The 19,431-nt window shown below is 37.7% G+C and overlaps 1 pseudogene; it reads right to left on the reverse strand.

Moving 5' to 3' along the window:
- The window catches only part of LOC115821722 (NACHT, LRR and PYD domains-containing protein 3-like), a 34,938-nt pseudogene extending 31,590 nt beyond the window's left edge, over positions 1-3,348 (reverse strand).
- Between the last annotated feature and the right edge of the window lie 16,083 nt (positions 3,349-19,431).

The raw sequence follows: 19,431 nt of genomic DNA on the forward strand, positions 1-19,431 counted from the left end.
CAGTAAAACAATATGGTTTAGCAAAATTTACCGTCTAGACAGAAACTTAGACGACATGCATGAGCAACATCGAATGCACTAAAGATTAAACTTCAGCCCTCAAAATGGTGGCTGTTCTGTTGAGTGCTCCGAATATCACAGTTATATTTAAGTAAATGCAATATAATGGATATCAGTGGAAGAATACAACAATATAATTATGCTGAATTTATGTAGCTTTGTTTATTCAGAACATTTTCTTTAATCATGTAAAGTAAACACATGAAATTCACCCTTGGTAATACAATAATAATGTAGAGTAGGAAATATAGATTTTTTTTCGTTCAAATCACAGTTAGCTTTGTTGAATTTACTAACCCCCTGCATCATTTTATCAGTGTGATGGAGTGAATTATACAGCTATGGAGACTTTTTTAAGCAAGTATAATGTCCCTATTCCACAGCAGCAATTCCAAACCATAACTAAAGCAGTTCCTCTTGATATGATTAACCTTTTAAGAAACTGTGGAGACACCCCTTCTCCTTCCACTTTAGACTTTTTTGCTACATTAAAATTAGAAGGAATGGACTTTTAAAATCCTAAGTGTAATAAAAAATACTTGCCAGGTCTTACTCTGAATAAGTGTACTCTAAAATATACTGGAACGCAGCATTGGGACAGTTACATTGGGATAAGGTTTTCACTATACCAAATGAATACTGTATAATAAATAAAGTGAAAGAGGTTTCTTATAAGCTTATTCACAGAGTTTATCCCGTCAAAACATATATTATATGGAGATTTAAAATTCTATTTGATGAAAAGTGCATATTTTCTAACTCTTGCCCTGAAACAATACAGCATTTGTTTTGGAACTGTCATTATGTCAAAGACTTTTGGAGTGGGTTACAGAATCTTTTATGGTCAAAGCCAACCCTGAAGCTTAGGGACATTCTTTTCTATTTCTATAATGACAATGAAGTTGTTTTCATTATTAAACTCTTTATTTTACTGGGAAGATATTTCATTCATAAGGCAAAATGGTCAGCAAGCAAACCCTCACTTAACTTCTCTATTTCTGATTTAACAACATATTTTAGTACAACTGAAAACTATAAAAATCAAAAAGCTGTAAAAACAATATAAATCTTCAACAAGCATGGTCTGTCTTTTCTGTAATACCCCAGCACTTGTTCTTGTATCTCTTTATACTAAATGTTTATGTCTGCTTATATGTTCAGTTGTTTCAATAAAGAAGGAGAAAAAAAAATTTCATACGACACAGCTGTCCTACCTATTGAGCGGTCCTATGGCACATGCGCATATCACAACTACATCATGTGACTCTGGTTTAGCAGGAAATTATCGATTTATCCTACTTTATTGCATTGTAATAAGGCTATATTTTGCTGTGTTCATGTGCCTATGCTCTTAAAAGAGCCAGGTAACACCAGCCTTTTTACGTAATTTAACCAAAGTATCAGTGATCGGAATCAAAATCTGCTGATCAGTTGTATTTTAATTATCTGTACTTTACTGATGCTTTTCGTTTAACTTTCTTCATAGCTATGGAGAGCAACTGGAAAGCCATCTACTGTGGTATCATACCCATCAGGGCATGCTAAGTCACAGAGGCAAAACCTTATAAGATTTGCCTCCAAATTCAAACTAAAGGGTTATTATTTTAAGTATTATCAAATCTGATGTCCTGTTAATGTACCTCTGTCATTAAAGCATTCTCACTTTCAATGTAGACGGAGAACTCTGGTTTGGTGATAGGAGGGTGATAAAACCGAAAAAGGAATCTAGGATGCTCTTTCAGGAGTTTCATTCCTCCCCAACTGGTGGACACTCGGGCATAATAAAAACACGGACTGCCGTGTTGTTCCACATTTTACTGGCAGGGCATGTCAGTTGACATTAATAACTGGGTATGTTTTTTCATTAGTTACTGTAGTTCTTCAAAATAACTGGGCAGGCTGTATACATATTAACAGTTTAGGGTATATCTTAAAGGCCTTGGAATGTGATCAGTGTCAAAGGGTTGGAGAACCATTGACTTCTGTGCAGACGTTACAGAGCATTAAGGTAAACTTGTACAGTAACATCTTAATAGTAAACACTTATTAAATGTAAACATTAAATATAAATGGGAAAAAAAATCCTTGATAAGTGTCACGCTGGTGGCGTGGTGCAGGACCCAAGTGCAAAGACACTGTGATGAAGGTGACCAAACGGAAGACTTTACTTACAAATGAAGATCAAAATACACGTGCAAACTAATAACAAAAGCCAATAACAAAAAGGTGCAGCATGACAGTGTGCACTAAAACACAAACAACGATAGACAAAGACAAGGCAAACACTAGGACTTAAATACAAGGGAGAACTAAACAGGGCAAAACAGGATTGGTTCAAACTAACAAGGTTAATAATCGGGACAAACAGGAACAGGTGAGGGGCGGAGACAGACAGAGCAGGAGCACAAAGACAGAACAAAACAAAATGGAGGTGCAGGCTGTGACAATAAGTTTCTGCTGTATGGGAGCTGACTGAAGTTGATTTGACTGGACCATTACCAAAAACTGTGCATCGCTTCCAGTACATTCTCACAGCCACAGAATACTTCTCAGAGTAGGTTGAGGCGTTTCCTTTGATGACAAAATCTGCAGCTGGTACAGACATGGCTGTCCAAGACAAATCCTCTCTGATCAGGGAAGAGACTTTGTGAATGAAGTAAGTGCTTTTTAAAAATACTGTCAGTGAGAAAGTGGATTTGGAATTGTTCCATAGTCTCAAAGTACCTTTGTCTGTAGAGTCTACATTATCATCAGTGGGGTGTTCCTGATTTTTTTTTTTTTTTTTCATTCCATTATACATGGTTTACATTTTTTAAAAACACATTTTTGCAATTTATGAACGTACCATAATTGTTTTTTGGGATTTTTTTTGAAGCTCAACCCAAAGCTGCCTGAAATGCGTGCATGGAGAGGAGTGTGACAGCAGCGTATCACCAACAAACAAATGGCCTAGATGAAAAGACCAATCATAACATTAAATGGTCATTTTAATTTTATTTATTTATTATTTATTTATTTATTTACAGAGGCTGTTTTTTTTTGTTAAAAGCCGCTAACCTAATTTTGTTTACATTTTAGAGCCCTCAAAAAATTTGTCAAGAAACAGCAGAACAACTGGGATGTCCACCTGGATGCCACGTCGTTTTCACTAAGGTCAAAGGTCCACACCACGACAAAAAAAAACTCCCCATCTTTTTTAAAGTATGGGAGGGAGGCAGTGTCCCCTTCAGAGGTTCCTGCTGAAATGCCGATGAGTGTGTCGACGGAGTCCTTTCCATAATTTAACATAGTTACCTGTGTCAGGATGAAAATTAAATATTAAATGTAACTTCACAGCGGTGGTCGGGGTCACTGCAGATGATGCATGGCTACAATAATTTACAGTAATCACTGCCTGTTATACTGGAATGGTCACCAACCACTGTATTATATACCCTATCAAATTTTGCAAAGAGCTGGATAGACAATTAACTCCAGCCTATGCTCAGTGCAGTTAGACTCTTGTATGGGTGAGAATGGGTGAATTTGCACTTCATATAAACATGTGATGGAAGTGATACTATTTCTTTTCAAAATAACTTGGTTACAAACATTTTTGTATCCTGGTTTGTGTATGGTTGACTGCTAAAACGAATCACATCTTTTAAAAAAAATCAATTGTTTCCTTTACTTCACATTGTAGTATATGAAAAACTTTCAGCTGATTTACTTCTAATCACGTTGCCATTTTGCTCTTAATTGTTTTCTGTTTTAGCTTTCTACCATCATTCTCCCAGAGGAATATAGTTACAGTGCATTTGTAGATTAAAAAAACATTGGAGACTGTTCAAAAAAATGCAGAAGAAAACAGTGCATCAGTGAAGTACAGGAAAAGCAGAAGGAGGCATACATCAAAAGGGTCCAGAAGAAGTACAAAGACATAGTCCACAATGTAGGGGAGGAGGTTCTTCTTCTGAATATGAGAAAACGTGGAAGGAAAGGGGGAAGAATGGAACCTGATATCCCTGGACCCTATATAATTGAAAAGGTCTGAGGTCAACTTGTTCGATTAAGAAACCCTGAAGGGGCACCCTTAAACAATACATACAACATTGGACACATAAAACCATATAGAAGAAGCCAAACTGTAAACATGCCTGATGACAGTTTAAAAAGCTCAGTCCCTAATCAGCCAGCCAACAGCAAAAGGTCTTTCAAGATGCTTCTTCACACTGTTACACCTACACTCAACCCTCAGCAGTCTTTGACCAAGGGAAATGATCCTGAAAGGCCCCAAGATAATCCAGCTCCTCAACGGCTTTCAAATTTGCCCCCCCAAAAAAGCTGACTTGTAAAAGCAACCACGATTGCTGGGAACCCTGCACTGGAAATCCCATCAAATGTAAATCGAAGCGCACACAAGAAGAAGGTATAGTAGCTACAAAGTTCTTTTTGGTAGTTGTGACCAGTTGGTTATTCGTTGTCAGTTTGGCTTACCCCACCAGTTCATTCTTCGTATGACGGTGGTGTGGCTATGATGCAGTGTTCATTTCATGCTGGCCCATTGGCTCTTTTGACCTGTTTTTCACAAGTCGGCAATTTGTCTCACAGGGGATGATTTTTGTTCTGCAGGACTGGGTAATGACCAAGGAACAGGGGAGCATTGTACGGTGCCGGGTGCACCCTATGCTGCAAGCACTGTTTCCTCCTGATGTTCCCATAATCCAAGATAATGCCTGTGTACACATTATCAAACAAAATCTTATATTAATATACTGTTAGGTGTTTCAGTTATGTCCACCCCCTGTACCTTTCCTATTCATTCTTTGTATGACTGTTTGGCACGTTCATTTCACACTGTTCATTGTATGTGGCTTGTTGGGCCTGTCCAGTTGATCATCAACAGAATTTTTTATGACAGATTCTCATATTTTCTTTCGGTAACGATGCTCTGGACTGCAAAGGACGATGGAAAGGTGGGAGTGGTTGTTGGACCATATAATTTGTATGGTTCTTCTTTCCGTACACTGCAAGGATCTGAGTGGCTGACTGATGAAGCATGAGCCAAAAACAATATTGTTTTAAGTACACTGAAATTGTTTATTAACACTTTCTTTAATGGTATGATAGAATTAGGACTACTAACAGTCAAGAGAGGAATTACAACAACAAACTCACTCAAACCACAACGCTGCTTAACCCTCCCCTTTTTGTGTGAACATGCTGACTGGTTGATAAAGGCAGATATGACACCGCTAGCTTGGTCACATTAGATAAGTTACATGTATTCAACTGAGTTAATACAAACACAGCCAGACAAGCGCCGTCTAGATAGTGTTGCATTTTATTATGGTCTTGTAATACCGTACTCATCTTATGCAATAACCAGGAGGTTTTTGAAGGTGAGAGGGTGGGATGACCACAGAGCTGAATGGCGATCACAGGCCCTGCAACACAATCAGCCGCTGGATTCCAGCAGTTGTTGAGTTTTAGTATTGAAGGTACGTGTTCAAGTGTTTACAACCATGTCTTTAGGTCTATAGGTTTATTATTCAAATTAAGATTTATTATTGGAATTAAGATTAATAGAGCTTTATGTAAATAACTCATTTTGCATCTTACTGAACATTACCTTTCCATGGGAGTCAAAGGGAGTCGGGCGGAGCAGGTGAACAGAGTGGCCAGCTTTCTGAAGGCGGGGGAAGCGAAAGCCACCATCAAAGTGGAGGTCCAGACCAACGATGAGCCCGTCGACATGAAAGATCAATGAGGTGCAGACAACTCTGTCACCGACGAAGGCAGGTCGGGGAGATGTGGATGCTGCTCTGCAGGGCACTCAATTTGCCTGCGGTAACTGTGGTGACAAGAGAGGTCGATGAGGGACGGGTAGGGGCACATGCGGTCTCGCAGAATTAGAACTCAAATGCTGTTGGCATTAAAACATGCTTTTAATTGAGAATCGATGCCATGGACCAAATTTAAAAAGTATAATATAAAATTAGAAAAAGAAATCGGAAAAAAAATGTTTTGCAAAAAGAGCACTTATCTAGTCAGAGGCCAACAGGTCAGGTGCTTGAGCACCACCTGGGGTCTATCTGTGCAAGTGTCTGCCTTCTGATGAGCATGAAATTATCTATATATTCTAATGAACATTCAGTTTTTTAAAGTTTTAAAAATACTGTGATAGGACATTTCACATTCAAGATGAACATCAAATCAAGAACTTGGATGACTAATTCTTTTTAGAACTATAGCGCCACACAGTGTTAGTGTGAGGGGTTTATGCTTATGACACCTAAGCTAATTTAGCGACCCTAACCACGTGTATTACAAAATCAGAGCATGCTGACACATCCGTAGAGAACGAATGGGCATTTTTGGGAAATTGCGAAGCCTTCGCAGAAAAACATGCTTGGACACTGCTAATTCCAGCTTTAAATTTGCTAATCTGTATTTGGATATCATAATATCAGAATCAGGAGTTCCCGAATCTCATCATCTCTGCAGTTAGACCTTTTCGTTGGCATCTTTGTGTAAATGACCCTTCTTCTTCACCCTTGGATGTTTGTATTGTTGCGGATTTGCACCAGTCACATGTTAGAAATGGCATCAACACGCCCACTTGCTCACTGTGCATTCTCTGGACTATGATTCGTTGTATTCGCACATGGACTCAGTCGAACATACAGCGGACTTAGTACTAGGGGGCTCGCAGAATGAAGCACATTTAGCACGTTTAGGGTTGCAGTGCCTGTGTGAAAGGGGCTTCTGTGTGTGAGTGTGTGTGTGTGTGTGTGTGTGTGTGTGTGTGTGTGTGTGTGTGTGATTTAGAGAGAGAGAGAGAGAGAGAGAGAGAGAGAGACAAAGAGGGAGAGCAAGAGTGTGTGCGTGTGAGAGAGAGAGACAAAGAGAGAGGGAGTAAAAGAGAGTATATGTGTGAGAAAGAGGCAGAGAGAAAGAGTGTGTGTGTGTGTGTGTGTGTGTGTGTGTGTGTGTGAGAGAGAGAGAGAGAGACAGAGATAGACCGAGAGAGAGAGACAGAGATAGACCGAGAGAGAGAGACAGAGAGAGAGAGAGAGCGAGAGAGAGAGAGGTGTGTGTGTGAGAGAGAAAGTGCATTTGTGTGTGAGTGTGTGTGTGTGAGAGAGAGAGAGAGAGAGAGAGAGAGAGACATAGAGAGAGAAAGAAAGAGTGTGAGAGAGGGAAAGAAAGAGAGTGTGTGTGTGAGAGAAAGAGGCAGGTACAGTGAGTCTGTCACAGAAAGAGAGTGTGTGTGTTTCTGTGTGTCAGAGATAGAAAGAGAGAGGTGTGTGTGTGTGAGACAGAGAGAAAGAGAGAGAGAGATTGTGTGTGTAAGAGTGAGAGTGTGCATGAGAGAGGGAGAGTAAGAGAGAGTGAGAGAGAGAGAGAGAGAGAGATTGCGTGCGTGTGTGTGAGAGAGTGTTTGTATGAGGGAGAGAGAGTGTGTTTGTGTGTGTGTGTGTGAGTGGGAAAGAGAGAGAGAGATAGAGAAAGAGAGAGATAGAGAGAGTGTTTGCGTGTGTGAGAGACAGAGAGAGAGGGTAAGAAAGAGAGTGTATATGTGAGAGAAAGAGGAAGGGAGGGTGTGTATGTGTGTGAAAGAGAAAGAGAGAGAGAGAGAGAGAGAGATGGTGTGTAAGAATGACAGTGTGTGTGTGTGTGTGTGTGTGTGTGTGTGTGTTTGTGTGTGTGTGTGTGTGTGTGTGTGTTCAGCATCAGGAACACTTTCAATGGTTTTATGTGCAATGATATTTTATTTGTGTCTTTCTCTCTGAAATGTGCATGTTTATATTGTGTTTGTGTAACAGGTAGTACCTCATTAATGCTTTTGGGTTCAGTGGAGGTGCAAGGAATGACAATTGTTTCTAGGATTAAAAGAGATGTATTTATATTTTCAATCTGGTTATTCAATAGTTAAAATAGTCTGTGTAGAGCTATATTAATATTACATGTCTATTAAGTATTAATAAATAAATAAAACTTATCCTATATATATTTCTGTACAATCAAGCATCAGCAGTAAAAGGATTCAGTGAAATATATAAATAACAAGGCAATGGGTGCAACCTTAAATAAATCATACAATGTTATAGATTAATAACAATTACATACAAAACTCATCATGCACAAACGGTATTCTCAAGTCAAATTATGATTTCAATATCCAGTTCAAATAGTTCAGTACATATAATTCAACATATTTAGTTGATGGTGTCGTCTGTCTTTCCTTCTCTCGTCCTGTCTTTAGTGTGTGTTACAGATTTCTCTCACTCTGTCTCTTTTTATGGGATTGGGGTAATGGTTTGGGGGGAGCTGAGGGTATGAATATGGGGTATTTTTAAGGTTTGTGTGTGTGTGGGTGCGTGTTATTATATGTTCCCATATAGACTAGCACAGTACGTATTGGTGAAATATGTTTATTATTCAGTGATATAGAACACTGAATTTGTTCTCTCTGTTTTGTGTATGGATATATGTATATCAAAACTGAATGTGGCAGTCTACAGAAACATTCCACATGAGGAAAGTTTGACTTTTTGAGCTATTCAGATTTCTAAAAAGGTTGTGAATGTTTTCAGTCATTTATATCAGAACCTTTTCATCAGAATCTTTTAATGTTTGTGTCTTTTTTTTACTCCCTTTTGAGCAGTTTTCACTTTTCCACAGAGAATCAGTGTTGGATTAATCTCTTTCTGTTCTTACACACACAATCAGTGTTGGATTGATCTCTTTCTGCTCTTACACACACAATCAGTGTTGGATTGATCTCTCTCTGCTCTTACACACACAATCAGCGTTGGATTGAGCTCTCTCTGCTCTTACACACAGAATCAGTGTTGGATTGATCTCTTTCTGCTCTTACACACAGAATCAGTGTAGGATTGAGCCGTTTCATCGTATGGAGACACTGTCAGAGTGATCTGAGAGACAACCAGACAACTGGCTTCCTGTCTGATTTGTGTCATTTAGGTTTTTGTACAAAACAAATCCATTTGGATCAGGAGCATGTGCACAGTGTCTCTGAGTGCCACACACACACACACACACACAAGTTTATATACACAGTTATATACACACAAGCAGACTACATTATATAAACAATAATATAATATATATACACAATATATTATATGCATGCATATGCACACACACACACACACACACACACACACAGGCATAAGCACACAGGCATAAGCACAAGCAGAAGCACACATGCTGCAGTTTACGTACACAATCATTTCATGATGAATTTCATCAATAACAACAAAAAATAGTTGAAATACTCAATTAAATGAATAGTGTCGGCGTTCATATAATTTCATGCTCAAGAGGGAGCTCTGGTTGAACTCATGAACTTAGAGGCTTCTCTTCCTCTGTGGAGGAGTTTAAAGGAGACACATCCCATATACATACACAGTATCAATATATACCATGCTCCTCATACTGAGGAACTCTCATGTTCTCTACTCCTGTTTCCACAGATAAAAGTACTTTGAAAATATACACGAGTTGTGTGCGGTAGAGTATTAGAGCCACCTAGACAGAAAACAAAATGCATTTCTATGTTTAACTTGAAATTTCACCTTCATTCTTGAAGTCTCAGGGTACAATCATTTATGTCTTCAGTCTAAACAGTCCTAGCATGTTTTGGTTGTGAGATGAAAACTGTCTGAAATTCTCTTGAAAATGGCATTTGGTTGTCTATTCAGTATTGTCTTAATGATACAGTAAAGTCATTAACACAAACACAACACATACAATCCCCTCTACAGTCTATATTTGTATTGAGTATTGTCTTAATGATACAGTAAAGTCATTAACACAAACACAACACATACAATCCCCTCTACAGTCTATATGTGTGTTGAGTATTGTCTTTTATGATACAGTAAGGTCATTAACACAAACACAACACATACAATCTAAGCAAAAGCAAAACAAAAAACTGACTTGGAGCCAATGCACTTAGAGTATACCACTAATGATATAGCTCAGAGTAAGAAACTATTGAAAGACTTCAGAGACAAAGAACAGACCAGGGCATTTACACACTGCAGAACAAAGAGGAAACAAACTGAAAACAGATGAATGACTACTAGGGGACAACAAGGGCGTGAGGGGTCAAGGTCACTGTTACAGCAGTAGGGAGAGACATAACCTGGTCATCTGAATGAAGGAAGACCAGCTCCTGTAGAGAGCCAGTCACACGTAGCCAGCGTCAAACATAAGGTTTTTACAACATCTTAGAAACAAGGCTCTGCTTTTTCCTGTTGAGTAGAACTAGGAGCAGTTACGCCACTTTTAAAAACACATTTATTCTGATGCAATGCTTTGACTTCTGGAGAAGTGATGATTGGAAAACTTAAAATAAAACAGAGCTGGTCAGAGAACAACTTGAGTCATTGTGATCCAGTCTAATATCTGTCTGTGTGTGTGATTTCGTAATGAAGGTGTGGCTGTACTTATTTTTAAACTGTTTATTTCTCTCTCACAGGGTCAGTGAGTTAGACACTCTTCAGTAAAGAACAAGGGAGATGTTTGGGACAGTTTTGCCACTGTTCAGTGTTGTTCATCTTCTGAAAGGTAAGAAAGAGACTGCTATAATGTCACACTTTAACTGTTCATCAGTACCATCAATAAAATAATTACCATGTGACATTCATAGTCAAAGAAATCTGATTTCTTGAGTATTTTAAATTTCAGATCTGGATTTTATTCAAATGTGAAACAAGAGACAATCAGGACTGTTGTGAATCATGATTGAAACTGATTTAATGAATTGCCCCTCTCCAGGTGTCAGTGGACAGATCCCCACTGTGTACTCCAGAGATGGAGATGATGTCACTCTGACCTGTCACAATGTGGTTTATCCAAACTGCTCCTCAACTACATGGATATTCAGCTACAACAGAATGTCAGCTGTTGAACTTGTCACTCACGGGAAGATCAGAACAGAGAACAGAGAGAGAGCTGACAGACTGAGTCTGGGGTCTGACTGCTCTCTGAACATTAATAAAGTCAGACCTCAGGATGCTGGATTCTATACCTGTCAACAGTATCTGAGTAAAAATAGACCAAGACATGGAGATGATGCCCCTGTGCTTCTGCATGTTTTAAAGAGTGAGTGTTTCTTGTGTAATTATTGTGATCATAAAACTTTCAGTATGTACATAGATCATCATCATGTAAACATACATAGCACTTTTAAATCACTCATCATTAAAATGACTGATTATTTGTGTGTTTCCCATCTCTACTGTAGTCATTTTACAACACAGAGACACTGAGATGAAGTCAGGCAGCACTGTGACTCTCTCCTGTCTCCTGTACACTGAGAATTCAGAGTGTAAATCTGAACCACTGTCTAATGGACTGAATCTAATCTGGGTGAATGAGACAGGAACTGACCTCAATTTAACAGACTCCAGATTACACATCTCACCCTCAATTTACTGCCCCAGCGCTCTGACTGTCAGACTCCAGGACCAAGACAACAACAGGAAGTGGACATGTCAACTGACTGATAGAGGAGAAGTTAAAATCTCAGTCAGTTACATCACCAAATGGACAGGTAGGAAATGACCCATAATCTTCCTTTAGCCCAGTGGTATCCAAACTATGGGCTTCAGTTTATTCTCAGTGTTGCCTAAACACAGGATTATAGAGGAGATCCTCATTCCTGTCTGAAGTGAAGTCTTCTCAACTCCTCTAATCGCTGACCTTGTGACTTATTGCACATCACAATTTTTGTCAAAAAATATATATGAATTAAAGGAGCTATATATATATTCACTTTTCCATCCTTACAATATTTATATGATCAGTCCAAAATTACTGTTATGTGAAACTGTAGAATTTTGTATGTTAATATGACAGACAATATAATGTATATCTATGAATAAGGTATGAGTTTTTACCATCACATCTTCTGATCTCAGATATTACCAGTACGCCTCAGAGAACCACACCTCTTATGATGACAACTGCCCCAGTATCACCAACACAGACAGGTACATGACCAGTAAGACCATTCTCACCTCAGTGTTAAACACAGCTGGTAGAGTCTTTCACTGATGATAGTGATCTGAATCACTCTGATACTGCTCTTTACACTAACATGTGTAAACCTGAGATCCTCAAAGTGACCAGTCAGCATCGATCTACAGTTTTAATTTTTGTTCTCCTCAAATATCAAAGTGTGTGACATCGTTTCTCTTCTTTTCCCTCAGTGAGAACATCACTTTCTGCAGGTATGTAATATTTCTCATATAGTGCATAACAAAAAAGATTCAAAGAAATACACAACAGGAACTTTAGTTTGACACATTCTCCATGCTCCACTGATGTAACATAATTTTATGAAATTAATTTTAAGTTATGATCCCATCTATACATATCACAAAACTGTATTTATTTTTATTAAATTTATTATTAACGAAAACCAAATTTCACAAATGTGTCATTTTTAATGTAATATGAAGTGCTAAAATGAGATTGAGATTTTTGCAGTTAGTTATGGTTGTATGGTTAACTAGTGCATTTCAGCTTCATGTAAATGACAAATAATCTGGTCTCCATCAGAGCTGTGTGTGTGTGAATGTGTGTGTTACAGAGTCGACTGTCAGATTAACCATCTTCTCCATCCTGATGGTCCTGCCTGTGATCATTGGAGCTGCTGTTTATGTAAAGAGGAGGATCCACCAGGATCAAGGCCATGAAAACATGGGACGCCCAGACGTCTATGGTTAGTAAGAGACACAGTTTAAAGTGTTTATATTCAGTTATGCAAACATTTTAAATGATTTTTTTTTTACAGATTCAACAGTGGTACTGCGCATGCATAGCAACATTATAATAACATTCAGGATGGTTATAGATTTGATGGGTTTTTTTTTCCATTTGAACTGATGATTTCACTTTTGTTTTGTTTTGGTTTTTTCCTCATTTTATCTGTTCAGAGGATTCCTCAGTTATGGAGCTTCCAGACAGCAGCAGACATAGTTATGTCAACCTGAACCCAAACAACTATGACCCCTAACACTCACTCAGCCCAATAATCAGCATGAACCTGATTCAGTTCAATTTTTAATGAATCTGGTAATAATTATTTTTTTACAAATATAATTGAAAATATCAAAAACAGCATCTTATACCAAATTTGTATGCATTATTATATGAGTACAGTGTACTGCATTTCAGATTCACATACTCTGTAAACCAGACCTTTGTAATCTAGAAGTCAGTCTTTCTTAAGATTGTGAACTTGCATGTCCTTGTGTTTATACACGTCATTTTTACGGAGTGGAGGAGGAACTGCCCAGAGCAACAACTCCAGTAATGGATTTTGTCTCCAAGTATTCACTAGCTGCAGAGATCTGTGTTTTTTCCTAATTTGAACAGGCAAAGAAAAAAAATACTAACACTACAATGTGCGCATGCAATTTTGTAACAGCAGTAAGATTTAACGTATAAACGTGAATATGGTACAAAGTTAAATAAGATAGGAAAGATCCACACTGCCAATTAGGATTCTTTCTGGTTTAAAATGTTTAACAGTTTTTATTACTGAATATCGATTCTCTTCATCTGACTGTAACGTTCAACTCTTCGTTTGACCGCTTGCTGTTACTGTGGGCTGTACTTTCCAAACCCATTAATGTTGCTGGTTTTCCAAATATATTCTTTTCTTGTGGCTTGTCATGTGAATATTGAGATCATTAGGATTTTCAAGAGGACATGAGGGCAGGTTTCCTAAAATTTTGATTTGGTTTGTGGTTAGGGTTTACCTGCACTCAGAGAGACCAGTGTCAACTCAAGGCTTGGAGCACAAGACATCTAGCACATCCAGCAACACATTCAGTTAAAAGGTTATCAAGACATCTAACACATTCAGCAACACAATCAGTTAAAAAGTTATCAAGACATCTAACACATCCAACAACACAATCAGTTAAAAAGTTATCAAGACATCTAACACATCCAACAACACATTCAGTTAAAAAGTTATCAAGACATCTGACACATTCAGTAAGCCATTCAGTAAAAAAGTGATCAGGCTTCCTGATGTGAAAAGCTCTGAGCTGATTCTTGCTAACCTGTGAATCCTGTTTCGTGGAACAGCCCTCAGCAATGCTCTTATTGTTATGATGAGAGAGACATCATAGTTCATTTGTATTGCTTTTGTCTTAACCATCACCACACATCCAGCACTGATCAAAGAACACACAACCCAAAACATTTCCCTTTTCCCCCCACTTTCTACAGACTAAATTTCTTCGAAAGTTTGTTTGGTTTTTTTATGTACAAAAACACCTCTGTCATGACATCATTTCCTCAGTGTGGTCATGACACTTCCCCTCTCAGGTCTTACTTCTTCTTTCCCTGAAAGTTTCTCAACATGACAAACTGCTGACACTGACATCTGTCTGAGTGACTCAGTCTCATACCACATATTCATTCATATTCAGGTTAGCAATAAATGGCATAATTTCTTTATTATTATTATTATTATTATTATTATTATATTTTAGTACTATTTAACAGTCTGAAAGAAGACTGACCTCTGGCTTACAGAGGTCTGTTTTAACGAGTATGTTAATCTAGAATGCAGTGCACTGGTGTGTGATAAAGACCTGAGTATGTAAATCTATAATGCAGTGCACTGCTGTGTAATAAAGACCTGAGTATGTAAATCTAGAATGCAGTGGACTGCTGTGTAATAAAGACCTGAGTATGTAAATCTATAATGCAGTGGACTGCTGTGTAATAAAGACCTGAGTATGTAGATCTATAATGCAGTGCACTGGTGTGTCATAAAGACCTGAGTATGTAAATCTATAATGCAGTGCACTGCTGTGTGATAAAGACCTGAGTATGTAAATCTATAATGCAGTGCACTGCTGTGTAATAAAGACCTGAGTATGTAAATCTATAATGCAGTACACTGGTGTGTGATAAAGACCTGAGTATGTAAATCTATAATGCAGTGGACTGGTGTGTCATAAAGACCTGAGTATGTTAATCTAGAATGCAGTGGACTGGTGTGTAATAAAGATTTGGTATCAGATTTTTTTTTTAATTTAAGTTGTGGTTGTAAGAAAATAGTTTACATGAGATTAATAAAAATTTTATTTGGCTAGAAATAAAGTTTTACCTTAAACAAATTGGAGGAAATTAAGGAAAGATTTGTTAGGAATGGAGGCATTCAGCCATTTTTTTTACAGAGATCAGAGACAGATGTTCTTTTTAAATTTACTGTGGAATAGAAAGTTGCTCTCCAGACACTTAGAATGTTCATTTTAATCTCATTACATGTCCTGTATACAGTGTTTGAATTCTTTCCAGTTCATATAAATCAGTGACTTCAGACTTACAGACAAAGGCAGATAACTAAAGAGAAATAAAAAAAAAAGTTTGACTTGGAGAGGACAGTATTTTAACATTTCTGAGAAAACCTTTATTTTATTTTTTTTTTTTTTCTGTGAGACATTTTCAGAATAATAGTTTTAGAAATCTCCTGTCTGACATCACATGTTTTCCTACAGTGCACCAGTCAGAATGCCATCATTTAAATCACTTTTGTTCAGGATAACAGCTTTTCAAAAGCATTTTTTCCTTCAATATTCGCTCCTGTGGTCACAAACTGTTCTCTTTGTGTAGAAGGAAACTTTTGTGTGGGTTGACAATCAGTCTAAGCATATTTAGCTACAACATTGGGTAATGTTAGTATGTTTTGTGTGTGTTGACAGTCAGTGTTAGTATATTTAGCTACAACATTGGGTAATGTTAGTATGTTTTGTGTGTGTTGACAGTCAGTGTTAGTATATTTAGCTACAACATTGGGTCGTGTTAATATGTTTTGTGTGGCTTGACAGTCAGTGTTAGTATATTTAGCTACAACATTGGGTAATGTTAGTATGTTTTGTGTGTGTTGACAGTCAGTGTTAGTATATTTAGCTACAACATTGGGTCGTGTTAATATGTTTTGTGTGGCTTGACAGTCAGTGTTAGTATATTTAGCTACAACATTGGGTAATGTTAGTATGTTTTGTGTGTGTTGACAGTCAGTGTTAGTATATTTAGCTACAACATTGGGTAGTGTTAGTATGTTTTGTGTGGGTTGACAGTCAGTGTTAGTATATTTAGCTACAACATTGGGTAATGTTAGTATGTTTTGTGTGTGTTGACAGTCAGTGTTAGTATATTTAGCTACAACATTGGGTCGTGTTAATATGTTTTGTGTGGGTTGACAGTCAGTGTTAGTATATTTAGCTACAACATTGGGTAATGTTAGTATGTTTTGTGTGGGTTGACAGTCAGTGTTAGTATATTTAGCTACAACATTGGGTCGTGTTAATATGTTTTGTGTGGCTTGACAGTCAGTGTTAGTATATTTAGCTACAACATTGGGTAATGTTAGTATGTTTTGTGTGTGTTGACAGTCAGTGTTAGTATATTTAGCTACAACATTGGGTCGTGTTAATATGTTTTGTGTGGCTTGACAGTCAGTGTTAGTATATTTAGCTACAACATTGGGTCGTGTTAATATGTTTTGTGTGGGTTGACAGTCAGTGTTAGTATATTTAGCTACAACATTGGGTCGTGTTAATATGTTTTGTGTGGGTTGACAGTCAGTGTTAGTATATTTAGCTACAACATTGGGTCGTGTTAATATGTTTTGTGTGGGTTGACAGTCAGTGTTAGTATATTTAGCTACAGCATTGGGTCGTGTTAATATGTTTTGTGTGTGTTGACAGTCAGTGTTAGTATATTTAGCTACAACATTGGGTAATGTTAGTATGTTTTGTGTGGGTTGACAGTCAGTGTTAGTATATTTAGCTACAACATTGGGTAATGTTAGTATGTTTTGTGTGTGTTGACAGTCAGTGTTAGTATATTTAGCTACAACATTGGGTAATGTTAGTATGTTTTGTGTGTGTTGACAGTCAGTGTTAGTATATTTAGCCACAACATTGGGTAATGTTAGTATGTTTTGTGTGGGTTGGCAGTCAGTGTTAGTATATTTAGCTACAACATTGGGTAATGTTAGTATGTTTTGTGTGTGTTGACAGTCAGTGTTAGTATATTTAGCTACAACATTGGGTCGTGTTCGTATGTTTTGTGTAGATTAGTTAGAGTAATAGGCTGGGCTGTGGGGTGAGTTTTTTTTTTTTTCTTTTTTTTCAGGTTCAGGTTAATACTGATCATTGGGTTGAGTGAGTGAATTGTGTTTTGGGTTGAGTTTTTTTTTTTGTGGGTTTTTTTTTTTTCATGTTAATGCTGATTATTGGGTTGAGTGAGTGTTAGGGGTCTGGGTTATTTGGGTTCAGGTTGACATAACTATGTCTGCTGCTGTCTGGAAGCTCCATAGGTGAGGAATCCTCTGAATGGATAAAACGGGGGGAAAAAAACAACAAGTGAAAACATCAATTCAAGGGGAAAAAAACCAAAACAATCAAATCTATAACCATCCTGAATGTTATACCACCACTGAATCTGTAAATAATAATTCATTTGAAACATTTACATAAGTGAATATAGACATTTCAAAATGTGTCTCTCACTAACCATACATATCTACTCGGCCTGTGTTTTCATGGCCTTGATCCTGGTGGATCCTCCTCTTTACATAAACAGCAGTTCCAATGATCACAGGCAGGACCATCAGGATGGAGAAGATGGTTAATCTGACAATCGACTCTGTAACACACACATTCACACACACACAGCTCTGATGGAGACCAGATTATTTGTCATTTACAAGCTGAAGTACACTAGTTAAGCATACATGTATAAAGTCTCATTTCAGTTCAATTCACACACTACAAAACGCAGTTTTGTGACTTTTCATATGTACAGTTTGGATCATAACTTCTTAAAAATGTAATCCCTAAGATATCATGAAATTATATTACATCACAGAGAATAACCCCAACTGAAAGGCTCTATCGTGTATTTCTTCTCATTTTTATGTTATGCACTATATGAGAAATATTACATACCTGCAGAAAGTGATGTTCTCACTGAGGGAAAAGAAGAGAAATGATGTCACACACTTTGGTATTCGAGGAGAACAAAAGTTAAAACTGTAGATCGATGCTGATTGGTCACTTTGAGCATCTCAGGTTTACACATGTTAGTGTAAAAAGCAGTATCAGAGTGATTCAGATCACTATCATCAGTGAAAGACTCTACCAGCTGTGTTTAACACTGAGGTGAGAGTGCTCTTACTGGTCACGTACCTGGCTGTGTTGGTGATACTGGGGCAGTTGTCATCATAAGAGGTGTGGTTCTCCGAGGCGTACTGGTAATATCTGAGATCAGAAGATGTGATGGTAAAAACTCATGCCTTATTCAGAGATATACATTACATTGTCTGTCATATTAACATATAAAATCCAGTTTCACCCTGACACAACTTCTACAAATATTATGTAGGTACGATGAGGATAGAGAAGGTATAAAGCTATTTATTTTATTTTATTTTATGAGACTGTAATGTGAAATAAATCAGTTAAGAGCCAGTGAAGGGAGGACCTGACTGTGACTGTTGGCCGCCCTGTTGGCCATTCTGTGTATTGTCATGCCATGTGCTTTTCTTTGTCGCTGTGTAATACTGTCCCACCCCCCAACCCCCAACTGATCACTAATATTACCTGTATTGTTTCCACCAATTCCAGCAAGTTCATCATTTAATATACGCCATGGAACATTAACACATGTTTAAAACTCTACAGACACGTGGTGAAATATTAATGCTGACCCCCACAAGCCTGAGAGTGCATTTTAAGTGTGGTTTAATCACATGTGCTATATTATAAATATCTGCACTTAGTTTATTAAGGGTAGATGGTTGTGTGGTATCATCTCCTACCTGTCCATGTGGTGATGTAACTGATTGAGACTTTAACTTCTCCTCTATGAGTCAGTTGGCATGTCCACTTCCTGTTGTTGTCTTGGTCCTGGAGTCTCACAGTCAGAGTGCTGGAGCAGTGATATTGCTGTAAGTAGATTCCAAGTCTGGGGTCTCTTTGTAGATCAGCCCCTGTCTCATTCACCCAGATCAGATTCGTTCCATCAGGACGGATTAAACCTCCACACTGTCTGCGCTCACTGTGAAGGTTACAGTAGAGCCCCATGGTGCTGCCAGATTTCATCTCTTTCACTTCTGTATATACTAGACCAGAGATTAGAAAGATGCAAATAATATGAAAGTTTACGTCTGTTATTTTTATGAGGGGTGATTTAAAAGTGCTGTGTGTATAGATGGTGATGATGATGATGATGATGATAATGATGATGATGACGATGATCTGTATTTACACTGTGAGCACTTACTCTCTAGAACATACAGATACACATAGGCATAAT

The sequence above is a fragment of the Chanos chanos genome, chromosome 9 (genome assembly GCF_902362185.1).
Source record: "Chanos chanos chromosome 9, fChaCha1.1, whole genome shotgun sequence".
Classification (NCBI taxonomy): Eukaryota; Metazoa; Chordata; class Actinopteri; order Gonorynchiformes; family Chanidae; genus Chanos; species Chanos chanos.